The following is a 12490-nucleotide window of genomic DNA, read 5'->3' as shown; positions in this document are numbered from 1 at the left end:
GTCATCCAACCCCTTCTTAAAGCTATATAATGTATCAGCCAGCACGACTGATTAGGGGAGGGAATTCCACAACTTCACATCATTACTAGCTTGGTCTAATTAGAACAGTACCAAGAGAAAGGACTGAGGTATGGCAGCAGCTCCCTTACTAAAATGTCTGGTCAACAAGGGGGATGTAAAGAAATATGCTATGTTTAAAATGCATTAAGGTTTAGGGGCCCATTTACTAACCTTTTTTGAGATAATTTTGTATTTTTTCCAACTTTCTTTTAACTTATAGAACATTTCGGAATGTATGCGAAAAGTTCATTAAAATTCCACAACTTTTTCGTGGTTTTTATTAAAAAACCATGGTAAAATCATATTTTGTGTAAAACCTACGAACATTTCGGAATTCTTTAAAGCTTTAGTTAAACTTTCCTCGGGACTATCTTTTCGCCGGGTTTGATCTGTTGAGAACCATTGAGTCCTATGGAAGGCTTCCAAAGCCAGACATGGAAGGCATCAAAGCAAGAAAGGTTTTTGTGGCTTAATGAACTTTTCGGCACAAAAATTTTGTGACTTCCGGAACGCAATTGCAATATTTTCGTACGACCAAGAAAATAATTTTTATGACATTTTAAAACATCAGAAATGATCATAGTTACTACAAATTTTTACCATATCGTGATTTTAGCCCAAAAAACTATCGAATCTTAGGAAATGTGCCCCACAGTAGAACTTTTTTTTTGCCAGTGTGGTAGTCAGAAATCAGCATATAGACCAGGGATTCCCACCCTTTTATACCTGTGAGCCACATTCAAATGGAAAAAGGGTTGGAGAGCAACACATGCATAAAAAAGGTTCCTGGTGGTGCCAATGAGAGCAATAATTGGCTATTTAATAGGGCCCATGTGGACTGGCAGCCTACAGAAGGCTCTGTTTGGCATTAAATTGGGTTTGTATGCAACCAAAACTTGCATCCAAGCCAAGAATTCAACAATAAGAATATGCTTTGAGGCCACTGGGAGCAACATCCAAGGGGTTGGGGAGCAACATGTTACTCACGAGCCACTGGTTGGGGATCACTGATATAGACAAACAGCATCACCACTTACTTTCCCTTTTCTTTCTGTGGAACATGCTCTCATTGGTTACCATAGTTTAGGCTAAATCACATGGCCAATTGGGGTCTCCAGCTCACGACCTGTCACTGCTATATAGTAACCATCCACTTGACAGTTCATACTGCTGTTCCTGCAGATTTTAGTTATAGAATGCAATTTATATTTTTGTAAATGTTTTAACTATTTTATACATTTCTGAATTCTAGACTGGCCAGCCACCAATTTATTTCACTTTATTTTTTTTCAATACATTATTTACAGAATATAAAATTTTTCTCAGTCATTCCTGGTACGGTGACTATTCTGGTGATAAATAGGCACATTTGTAAACACAAAAGTTTTATGCATGTACTTAATACATTTTAGGGCTGGATATTCATCATGCCATGGTCATGACTTATTGGGGGCAAAGTGTGAGATTTTTAAAAGTGTATTCTGAAACACATTTCTAAAATTAATTAATACACTTCTAAAAATTCCATAGAAATAAATAGAGAGAGATCCATTTTTCTGTGGTGAGTTCTAATCTAACACTTTGAAAGTGGTCAGGTCATGATTATATCTGTAAATGAGAAACCTTCAACCGGTGTTTTTATAGGCTGACAGAGAATGCTGCCAATATAATTTCACAATTTTAACATTCTGGTAGGGTCAGGTTATACTCCTGGGTCATTATCAACTCTGATATGTAGAACTAAAAATAAGTAACAAAGAGAGAAAACATAGAAATGTGATGTATTATATGTGTATATATTATATATGTGAATGTGTGTGTGTATTTATAGATACCTATAATGTTCACAAATGTAAGAATGTATAGTTAAGTTATAATTTTATGTTTAATATATAATATATGACACATATCTTCAATGATTGTATTTTTAAATATTAATGAAAAACAACTGCCTGGTAATACAGGTATGGGGACTGTAATCCAGAATGCTGGGGGCCAGAGGTTTTCCGGATAAGGGATCTTTCTGTAATTTGGATCTTTGTACCTTAAGACTACTACAAAAACCATTAAACAAACCCAATATGATTGTTTTGCCACCAGTAAGGCTTCGTTATTTTTTAGTTGGGATCAAGTACAAATTATTGTATTATTATTATTACAGAGAAAAAGGAAATTATTTTTAAAAATGTGAATGATTTGATTAAAATTGAGTCTATGGGAGATGGCCTTCCCATAATAACGGGTTTTTGGATAATGGATCCCATACCTGTAATTCAAAGAAAAACAATATTTCTTCACTAGAATATTTAGTAATATAGTAACTTGTGTTGAAAAAGACACAAGTCTATCTACTTTATGTCTATATATATTTATATTATCTATATATACAGTAGAACCTGGTACCAGAACAGGCTGTGCAGGGTTCAAATCTCAAAAGTTCCTAAAAGTAACAGATACAACAGATACTGTATGTATGTATATCTTTATTTATATAGCACTACTTATGTATGTAGTGCTGTACAGTAGAACAATAAATTAATACAATAAACAGAAGGTTATTAAAATAATAGATAAATACAAAGTATGATAATAAATACAAGGTACAGTTGCAATAAGTTAAGAAGAGGCAAGCTATGAGCTGGTCTGCATTCTAGCACTGTCTATAATAGAAGCAGGAAATACTGTGTATTCTATCCATATGGTATAACCTTTAGAAGGAAAAACTGTCAATGAGTTTTTCTTTTTAGAGATATCGGATCCAATATCCAGAAACCCATTAGCAAGAAAGCTCCGAATTTTGTCTCCCATAGAATCCATTTTAATCAAATAATTCTATTTTTTAAAAATAATTTCCTTTTTCTCTAATAATAAAACAGTACCATGTACTTGATCACAATTAAGCTGCATGAAACTATATTGGTAGCAAGCAAACAAACAATCCTTTTGGGTTTATTTAGTGTTTAAAAAATTTTAGGTATGGAGATCCAAATTATGGAAAGACCCTTTATCTGGAAAAACCCAAATCATGAGCATTCTGAATACCTGTACTAACTTACTAACATTTAATTTGAGGCTAGGTTGTCTTTAATCTTGCTGGGATCATAATAAGAGGGAATCTTGGGATGGTTAAATGTGATGGTGCGTGAAATCCCACCATATTTTTACCTAATTCAATTCCAGACTGAAAAAAGGTGGAATGAAAGCTACACGTCAGGAATTACGATCACAAAAAGCTGACTTTGTTTTCACACTTTCATACATACAGGTATGTTTCTTAATACAAGTGAATAGAAAGCTGTGAAATTTACAGATGGTAGAGATGGTATGAACCATCAAGTTAAGTGAGGAGGAGGAAAGCTGTGTCAATAAACAGCATTGGTGGTTAGAATTGTAGGATCATGATTTAAAGCAGAATGTATAATTTTAACATTTAAAGAAGCAAGACAAAGTCAGTTTTTGAATGCACACTAGTATACACACTTTTTATTTAAAGGGTAAATTATGAATTTTAATCTGTTTTTTTAAGGTTCAAGGTTACACATTCATGAAGTTCATGCCAATCAAGACTAATTATCAAGCCAAAAATAATATAAGAAGCTTGCTTTATCTATGTTGCACATAGGGATGTGTCACATGAACAGGCCGTGTGGGCTTCACCCTTATCATGGAAAGCTTTGGACTTTTCCAGACTTATTTGGTTTTCAGGCAGATCTAAAGATACATCTATGATTTTAAAAACACATTATAATTTCCATGCTATTTATGGTTTTACAAATCTGGCACCAGCATGTGCAATAGCAGATGCCAACATGAACAGCATGTTTAGTAAAACAAGGAATCGTTTTCATAAAGCAGGTTCCTTTATTATATAATATATTTTTTTTAATAAATTCATTAGTATGGCCTAATTATAGGAGCTCCAAACAATTTCTGCTGCATTCTGCATTCCACACAAACATGCTGCCTCAGTAATGATACAGCAATCTTAAATAATATGTATGGTGGTCAGGGACACTGTCAGGCGATTCGCATGTCTCGCATGTCTTAATTTGCGCACGCCTGTGCGCATCTGCGCGCGCGTTGATGCGGTCACGTCAATGTGCACAAGCTTTGGCGCATTTTCACACGCAAACGGACGCATGCGCATTGCGTTTAAATAGACGCCGTGGCCTACAGTCCAGTGCGACGTGATCGTCTTTACTGATTGACACTAAGCGGTTCCTGATTCTGGTTTTGACCCCTGCTTCTGCTCTCGACTTCAGCTCCCTCCTGACCTTTGATTGAATTCCCGGTTTGTAACTTTGGCTTTGTACTTCGGTTCTCCTGTTTGCTGCCTGTCCTGACCTTTGGCTTTGTTCATCGTTACTCCTGTTTGCTGCCTGGCCTGCCTTTGTGACTTCGCTTTTGCCTGATCCGGGTACCTGTTTTCCGCATCAAGTAGAGACCTGTGCACCAGTTACTAGCACCTCTGCTATTCCTTATCTGAGCTCACCCTGCTTGCATCTCCAGGACCTGAGTACTCAGTGGGAAGCGTAGGGGAGTGCTTCAGTCATCTTTTCCTGTATTTCAAGCATCTGGCAGAGGTAAGCCTGACAGACACTGATCCCATCCTCTATTACAGGGGTCCTCAAACTTTTCAAACAGGGGGCCAGTTCATGGTCCCTCAGACTGTTGAGGGGCCGGACTATTGGTAGTCCTCAAACTATGCCCCCTGCTCCCTGCTGTATCCTCAAACTATGGCCCACTCCCCACTCCTTGCTGTGTCTTAAAACTATGGCCCACTCGTCCTCCCACTCCCCCATTGTATCCATGTCAATGCATCACGTCAACACATCACGGTGATGTGATGCGCTGGTCCGAGGGCCACACTTAAGCAGACAGGTAGTAGCCAGGGGTGAGGACACAGCAAGGGCCGGGAAAATGACCTTGGGGCCCATATCCGGCCCGTGGGCCATAATTTGAGGATTTGAAGATGCGACAAGTAAGTGAGGCATCAGTTTCATTATTAAAGTCTAATGACACAATATTAAAGGACTCAGCTAAGGTACTTAACTAGGCTAGATAGTATATCTCTATATCACTGTTTAAGAATTAGAAAACAAACTTTAAATCTGCAGTAAAAGAAAATGAAAGCAGAAATATTGCTAAACAGAAATAAAGCAATTTAAATGTTTACATAAATGTTTAAGTTATTTCTTTCCCACTTACTATGTGCCAAGCTTGATATTTATAGCCTTGTGATTAGGAGATTTATTTTGAGCTTTCCAGCTTATGGCTGCAGTTTTAAGCCAGGTCATGCTAGCAGTTTTTTTTAGGTAAAGCAGAAGCCAAATCTGCACAATTAAAAGTTGTGATTTAATTCTGAGCAACTTTGCATTCACCTGGAAATGAAGGCATAACAGCATAAAATATTGTTTGATATGAATTAATAGACAAACAGTGGCATAAATGGTACTGGGGCCCACAGTAAATTCAATTTAGGGCCTTTAAAGTTGACCTATTCTACCAAGGTATATTGAAATTTCTCTTTAATTATGGCCTTACTGGCCCCCATACTCTTCTAGGCCCCCCTGTACATAACCATCACTTGGATAGCCTTATAGAGAGCCCATTATTATTTGGAGTGCTTCAGTGAATATATTTCCTGTTGGGGCCTGCAAAATATTTTTTTTTCTATAATGTATGACAGGAACTGGCACAGGGAGTCTCAAGGCCCTGTAGTACAATGTGAACTGCAATTTAAACAGACATGGTAAAGCTAGAACGCTATATTTATTCTGCTGAATGCTTTACCATACCTGAGTAACAGCCCTAGAAGCTCTCTGTAAAATTGGTGTGACGCAATTTCTTTTTCCTGCACCCTTGTGTCTGTAGCATAACTTTTGGGAAATTGTTACCTGTTTATGTAATATTTACATCACCTTTGTTTTTCCTTTGTCTGCATTCTGAAACAAAAACAGGAATTAAGTTTTTACTTTAATGGCAGGTATGGTTTAACAATATTTTCACAGAAATATGCAAAAATGTACATTAAAGAATGTATTGTATTTGTTTTATTTTGTAATCTCTCAGGTTGGCCAGGTTATAATTTAAATGAACACTGTTGAGGTCATTGTGACCCTTGTAGAAGAAGAAACAAAAGCCATTCAAATGATTGATAATGTCCTGCTGTTATTGAACTGTCTTGTCAAACTGTACTTCCCCTAGTACAGCAAACGTGCCATGATGATTTCACTTATGGTGATGGTAAATGCTAAACCATGCAATTTTGGGAAATAGTTACCACCTTATGGTTTTTACATTTCAAATAAACTTGATTCTTCTAAAATCTCTATTTTACATATTTAATGCAAAAACTTGAAATAAAGCATAAAATTGAGAAAAGGCAAATACATTGAAAATTGCATTATTAAATTCATTTCGAGAAACTGGGACTGTTCAAAAAATGAATTAGTTTGAAAGTTGATAATAAACACCCCCACTGACTAATATAGAAACTTTTAGATTTTTGAATTTTTTGATATATCTTTAAATTAGGAAATCTTGAAACTGAATTCAAAGATTATTTTACAAATTTTTATAAATTGTGAAAAAATCAAACACTAATACAGATATTCAGAATGCTCTGGACCTGGGGTTTTCCAGATAAGGGGTCTCTCTCTGTAATTAGGTCACCATAATTTGTCTACTGACAAATAATTGATACATTAAATAAACCAAATAGAATTGTTTTGCCTCCAGTAAAGATTAATTTTATCTTAGAGATCAAGTACAAGTTACTGTTTTATTATTAGACAGAAAAAGGAAATAATTTAAAAAATTTGAATTGATTTGGTGCTTTCTGGATAGCATATCCCATACCTGTAAAACCCAAAGTCTAACATTAATAAATATTCTCCTTAATTTATTGGCTTTTCGACAGATTATTCTCCTGGATTGTGTTTACTTGATGTCATAAATTGAAAATGTATTGTTAAACTTGATAAAGGACCTGGTAGATTCATTTCCTTTATGTTTTTGGGCTTTATAAACCTAAATTATGCTGCTAGATTGTCACACTGGCAGGTTAGGATGCTCCAGCATAGCACCAGGAACCACCACAATACAGAGGGTAGAACTCTCCTTCTATGTTTTCTGCTTTATGTGTCGTTAAAACAGCTGATTATTAAAAAATGAGCTATATATTTACATGCAATAAACAGCAACCTATATTATCTCAATAAATGGCTCATTCAACATGGTTTCTTCATTGTTCATATTGTTTCATACTGGTACTGGAGGCCCTACACATTTGACATCACTGAGAGCTGCGCTATGGTATCTATACTATTGTGACTTCACACAATTCAGCACAATTCAACACCACATTCAGATGGTTTCTTAGCAGCCACACTACATTTGAATGATATTTCAGGGGGTAGCATGAATGTTTTCAGAATAAAAAATCATCAACCTGCATTAGCATACTGGGCATGGTACAAAAAAAAAGAATAGTGCCCTCCTACCTGTTCTCTAATTGTCATTCAACTGTGCCAGTGGGAGCAGGACACAAAGGAGCCCTGTACATAATGCCTACTGTATGGCTAGCAGTCCTCCAGCGCAAGATTTAGAGTGAGAGTGCTGCACTACCTATGCCATGAGTCAAAAGCAGTGCTGGAATTAGGAAGATAAGTGAAAGGATGCCATCCCATCAAAATAATGTGGGGTAATCTAGTATATGCTGGAATTGTGCTTTGTCACAATACGGGGTACTGTTTTTTCAGAAAATGAATTGTCAGCCAAGAAAATTAACATGAACTATTTTTATTTTTAGGGTCCCTACAGGCCACATAATTTGGAAAATCCATGCATATTGGGCATCAAACTGTTTAGTAGATGGAAAGAGTAAAATGGCTTTGCTTTAAAGTAGGTGAAACCAAGACGTGTTGGTGGGCAAGGCTAATTATAACAGTGGGTGTGGCTTATAATTGTGGGAGGGCCTTGTTTTTGGCAAAGTACATAGCAACCCTTCACTTTTTCCACTCCAGTTCAGGCACTGGTCAAAAGCAAACAAGAGATAATTGCGTAGTTTTTGTGACATCAGCACTAACAGTATTAAATGATCCCCTATTTTGTCTGACTTCAGTTAGAAAAATTCATAGTTATAATAAACATTCCTTCCACTCTTCTGTTAGATATTTATATTCTCCTACACTCTCCGTTTTAGTGCAAGTGGAAGGGCTCATAATATAATCCATATATGAGATAACTACACCTGTCACGAGCAGTGAAAACACCAACTGGGAGCACTGAAAATCTAGCCTCAGCACATTCTTTTGCTTATCACAGCTGCTCCGCATACAAGCAAGGTGGGTTTTACACAGATACATACAGAGTATATATACAAGAATATGGAGAATATAGACAGGAAAGAGGAAATCAGCTTCAAAGAGATAGAATAGTAATGTAAATACATTAGCACAGACTAGATTGGGTGTGGGGAAAACACAGGACACTAGTTTCAGGCAATTATTTAGCACAGACAGATCATCATATGCAAAAACTCTTTTGTATTTAGTTTATTACATCAATATAAGGTTTAATTAGTACACAAACTATAATCACAGTAATTGTGTTTATTGTTCACCTTCACAGAAATGCCACCCTCTTCTGTTGGTCAGCAATACCACAAAAGTTTTGTTGATAAATAGTGAGTGTACTAACCCTACAAGTACAAATACTAAAATGATGTAGAGGGGTCTCTGCATCATAATGTAAACCCAACTATAAATGGCACTATTATGTAATAGAAGGCACTAAGCTTGCCCAGAAGCAGATACCCATGGCAACTAGTGATGAGCCAATTTTTTTTGCGAATTTTAGTATTTCACCATTGGCTAATTGTTTTGCAAACATTCAGTAAAAATTCACTGTGACAAAATGTGTTGCTAGTCAAAATAGGCGCCGTTGCATAAAAAAAGTAATGCGAAAAATGCACTTCACGGATTTTTAGTTGTTTTGCGAATTTTTCTGCTGTTTCGTGAATTTCCAGCAAAGTGAAATGGGACAGATTTGCTCATCACTAATGGCAACCAATAAAATGTTTGTTTTTAAACAAGTGACCAATATACGCTACCTCCTGATTAGTTGCTGCTCCTGGGCAAACTTAGTGCCCTCTATCTATAACCCAAGTGTGCAAATCTAGTTCTCTGTTCTCTGCTCTCTCCTGCTTCCCCCTCCCTCAAGAATGCTAAGAACTCACTCCCCCCCTTAGGAATGTGGATCTGAGCCAATCAGCAGGAAGCTGACTCATAGGGGCACATTCATGAAAACACGAGTTCAAATCCCGAATGGGATAAATTCCGATTGTATCTGAAAATTTCTGAAGATCGCAAATATCACGAATATGCTTACGAAAAAATCGTATTAGTCACGATAATATCATATTGGTGATCTGAAAGTCAGAAAATTTTCGTACTGAACGATTGGAAACAGCAGGAAAACCTTTCCGATTTTTTCGCGCAAGCGTACGAAAAATTTGGCGAAAATACGCTCTGAGCATTCGTTTCTTAGTAAATCTGCCCCATAGTCTTACTAACTGAGCATGTTCACTTGGTCTGCATGTCTGTGCAGGAGTGAGGCATTTTGGGAACTTTCTTTACACAGCTCAGCGTTTTTTCTTCCTGATCGGCTTCAGATCAGGTGAAATATGGGGAGACTTAAGGGCAATATCGAGACAACTGAAGGTATGCCTGCAGCTTGAGAATAACTCTTTACTAGCCTTTCCTTCTCCTTTAATAATAAGGAATTAGCACCATCTGCCATGCACAAATAAATATTTATTGCAGAATTCTAAATGCAGTATACTCTCTGCTTAAAGGAGAAGGAAAGGCTAAGTCACTTGGGGGTGCCAAAATGTTAGGCACCCCCAAGTGACTTAGAGCGCCTACCTTGTACCCCGGGCTGGTGCCCCTGTACGGAGGGAACAGCACCATCCCGGGGCACCTGTAGACACCGCTTCCTCCTTCCTTTGCGCGCTGCCGGCGAAATCCGCCGGCCGGCGCATGCGCAGTAGAGTGAAGAGCCGACTTTAATGTTTAAGTTCGGCTTTTCACTCTACTGCGCATGCGCGCGCAAGCGAGGAGGAAGGAGGAAGCGCCGGCAGCTACCCCGGGCTGGTGCTGTTCCCTCCGTACAGGGGCACCAGCCCGGGGTACAAGGTAGGCGTTCTAAGTCACTTGGGGGTGCCTAACATTTTGGCACCCCCAAGTGACTTAGCCTTTCCTTCTCCTTTAATCAACATGACAAGTTATATGCAGTTATAAACAATACAAACAATACAAAAATACAGTTCATGGATTCTAAAAATATGCCTAGATGTATATACAAATAGACTAGATAAAAATGTACCAACGTCAACATAGATATGGGTCCCCCTAAAAAGTTCATCAAATTATAGATAGTTTTCAATGGTATAAACAAATAAATAGGCTCATTAATTATTGGTATTAAATGCATTGGTCACTGAAATATACATAGTAAACCACTAGGGGTATAGTTCTTTAACTGAGGTGATGGTTAATAAGTATATACAGGTATGTATAAAATAGACTACTCTGGGTATTGAGGCATAGTAGTGAATCTAAGGCGGGAAAATAAACACTCTAAACTTTGCTGGATCATAACTCCACTGTGCCTAGATATATAGAGTTTCTAATAACATAATACAGGTATAGGACCTATTATCCAGAATGCTTGGGACCAAGGGTATTCCGGATAAGGGGTCTTTCCGTAATTTGGATCTTTATACCTTAAGTCTACTAAAAAATCAATAAAACATTAATTAAACCCAACAGGATTGTTTTGCATCCAATAAGGATTAATTATATCTTAACTGGGATCAATTACAAGGTACTGTTTTCTTACTACAGAGAAAAAGGAAATCAGTTTTAAAATTCTGAATTATTTGATTAAAATGGAGTCTATGGGAGATGGGCTTTCCGTAATTCGGAGCTTTCTGGATAATGGGTTTCCGGATAAGGGGTCCGATACCTGTAATTATATTTGGTTAGACTCCTTAGGCAGCCTCTATTAATGCACCAGAGAGGGCACTTTTTTTTACTAAAATGGCTCCACATACAGTTGTGGCCAAAATGGGGAAACAACACAAAAATCTGAAGAAATAACTAAATCTTATCTTATTCAAGAGGGTTATTTTAAAATTGATTGCACAAAATAAGTGGCACATTTTACAATATTGATATTGAATTAAATATTTGTATTGTAAGCAGGTGATTCTCCTTAGATTTGTAATGTTGTGAGTTGCAGGTACCAGGAAGATAAGAAGCACATATTCAGCCAGTTTAAATAGTCTGTGTGTACCACACTGAACATGGAGGAAAAAAAGAAAAGCAGAGAACTGTCTGCTTTCACCATTTGTAAGAAAACAAGGACTGTGTCATGGTTAAAGGTCAATTCCAAGAAATCGTAATGTTCCTGCGACCATCATACAAAATGTTATTAAAGAGATACTGACACCTCAAATTAAACTGTTTTCAAATATATTACAGGTATGGGACCTATTATCCAAAATGCTCAGGATCTGTGGTTTTGTGGATAAGAGGTCTTTCCTTAATTTGGATCTCCATAGGTCTATAAATAAATAATTTAAACATTACTTGAACCCAATATGATCGTTAAGCTTCTAATGACGATTAAATAGATGACATAAAGTACAATTTACTGTTTTATCTTGACAGAGAAAAAATTGAGTCTATGGAAGATAGCCTTCCCATAATTTGGAGCATTCTGCATAACAGAAATAATGAATCCCATACCTGTATAACATTGTCTTTGCATGATCTTCATATTTTTGCCATAAAAGTACTTTCTGATGCTTTTATATTACCTATCTGATCCCCCATGTTCTTCTATAAGGGGGCGGCCATATTTGTGCAGCAGGAGTCCGTTAGCATTAGAAGCTATAACTGACAGGGTGAGAAGGGACAGTCAGGTTGGCAAAACAGTCAGGTTTAGGAACTTCAAGCAGCAATTACTTTAGCAAACCTATCAGAAAAAAACAGTTAACATTACCTATAGGTTATTTTTTATGTACAGGTAAATTAATATTTTGAAGAGTATTTGTGTGTCTGCATATACCATGCAACCTGGTTTTCATACAAAAGTATTGATGGCAACAGCTTGGTACATGGAGGCCTGCTGACTCATCACCTTATACATTTTGGACTTTCTTTTCGCATCTTTAGAGGATCTAGTTTGTATATACTACTTTAATATACTCGTTTGCACATTGTACACATTTTATTTAATATTTGGAACTGGTGGAACTATTTTATTGTGACTGATACTATACATTTGTTTGTCACTGATTTGCATTTTAGTTAATGTATCATGTTGATGATGGCCCTGGCAGTCAGTTGTTTCTATGAAT

This window comes from Xenopus tropicalis, chromosome 4 (genome assembly GCF_000004195.4).
Source record: "Xenopus tropicalis strain Nigerian chromosome 4, UCB_Xtro_10.0, whole genome shotgun sequence".
Taxonomy (NCBI): Eukaryota; Metazoa; Chordata; class Amphibia; order Anura; family Pipidae; genus Xenopus; species Xenopus tropicalis.
This window is presented reverse-complemented; position numbering follows the sequence as displayed.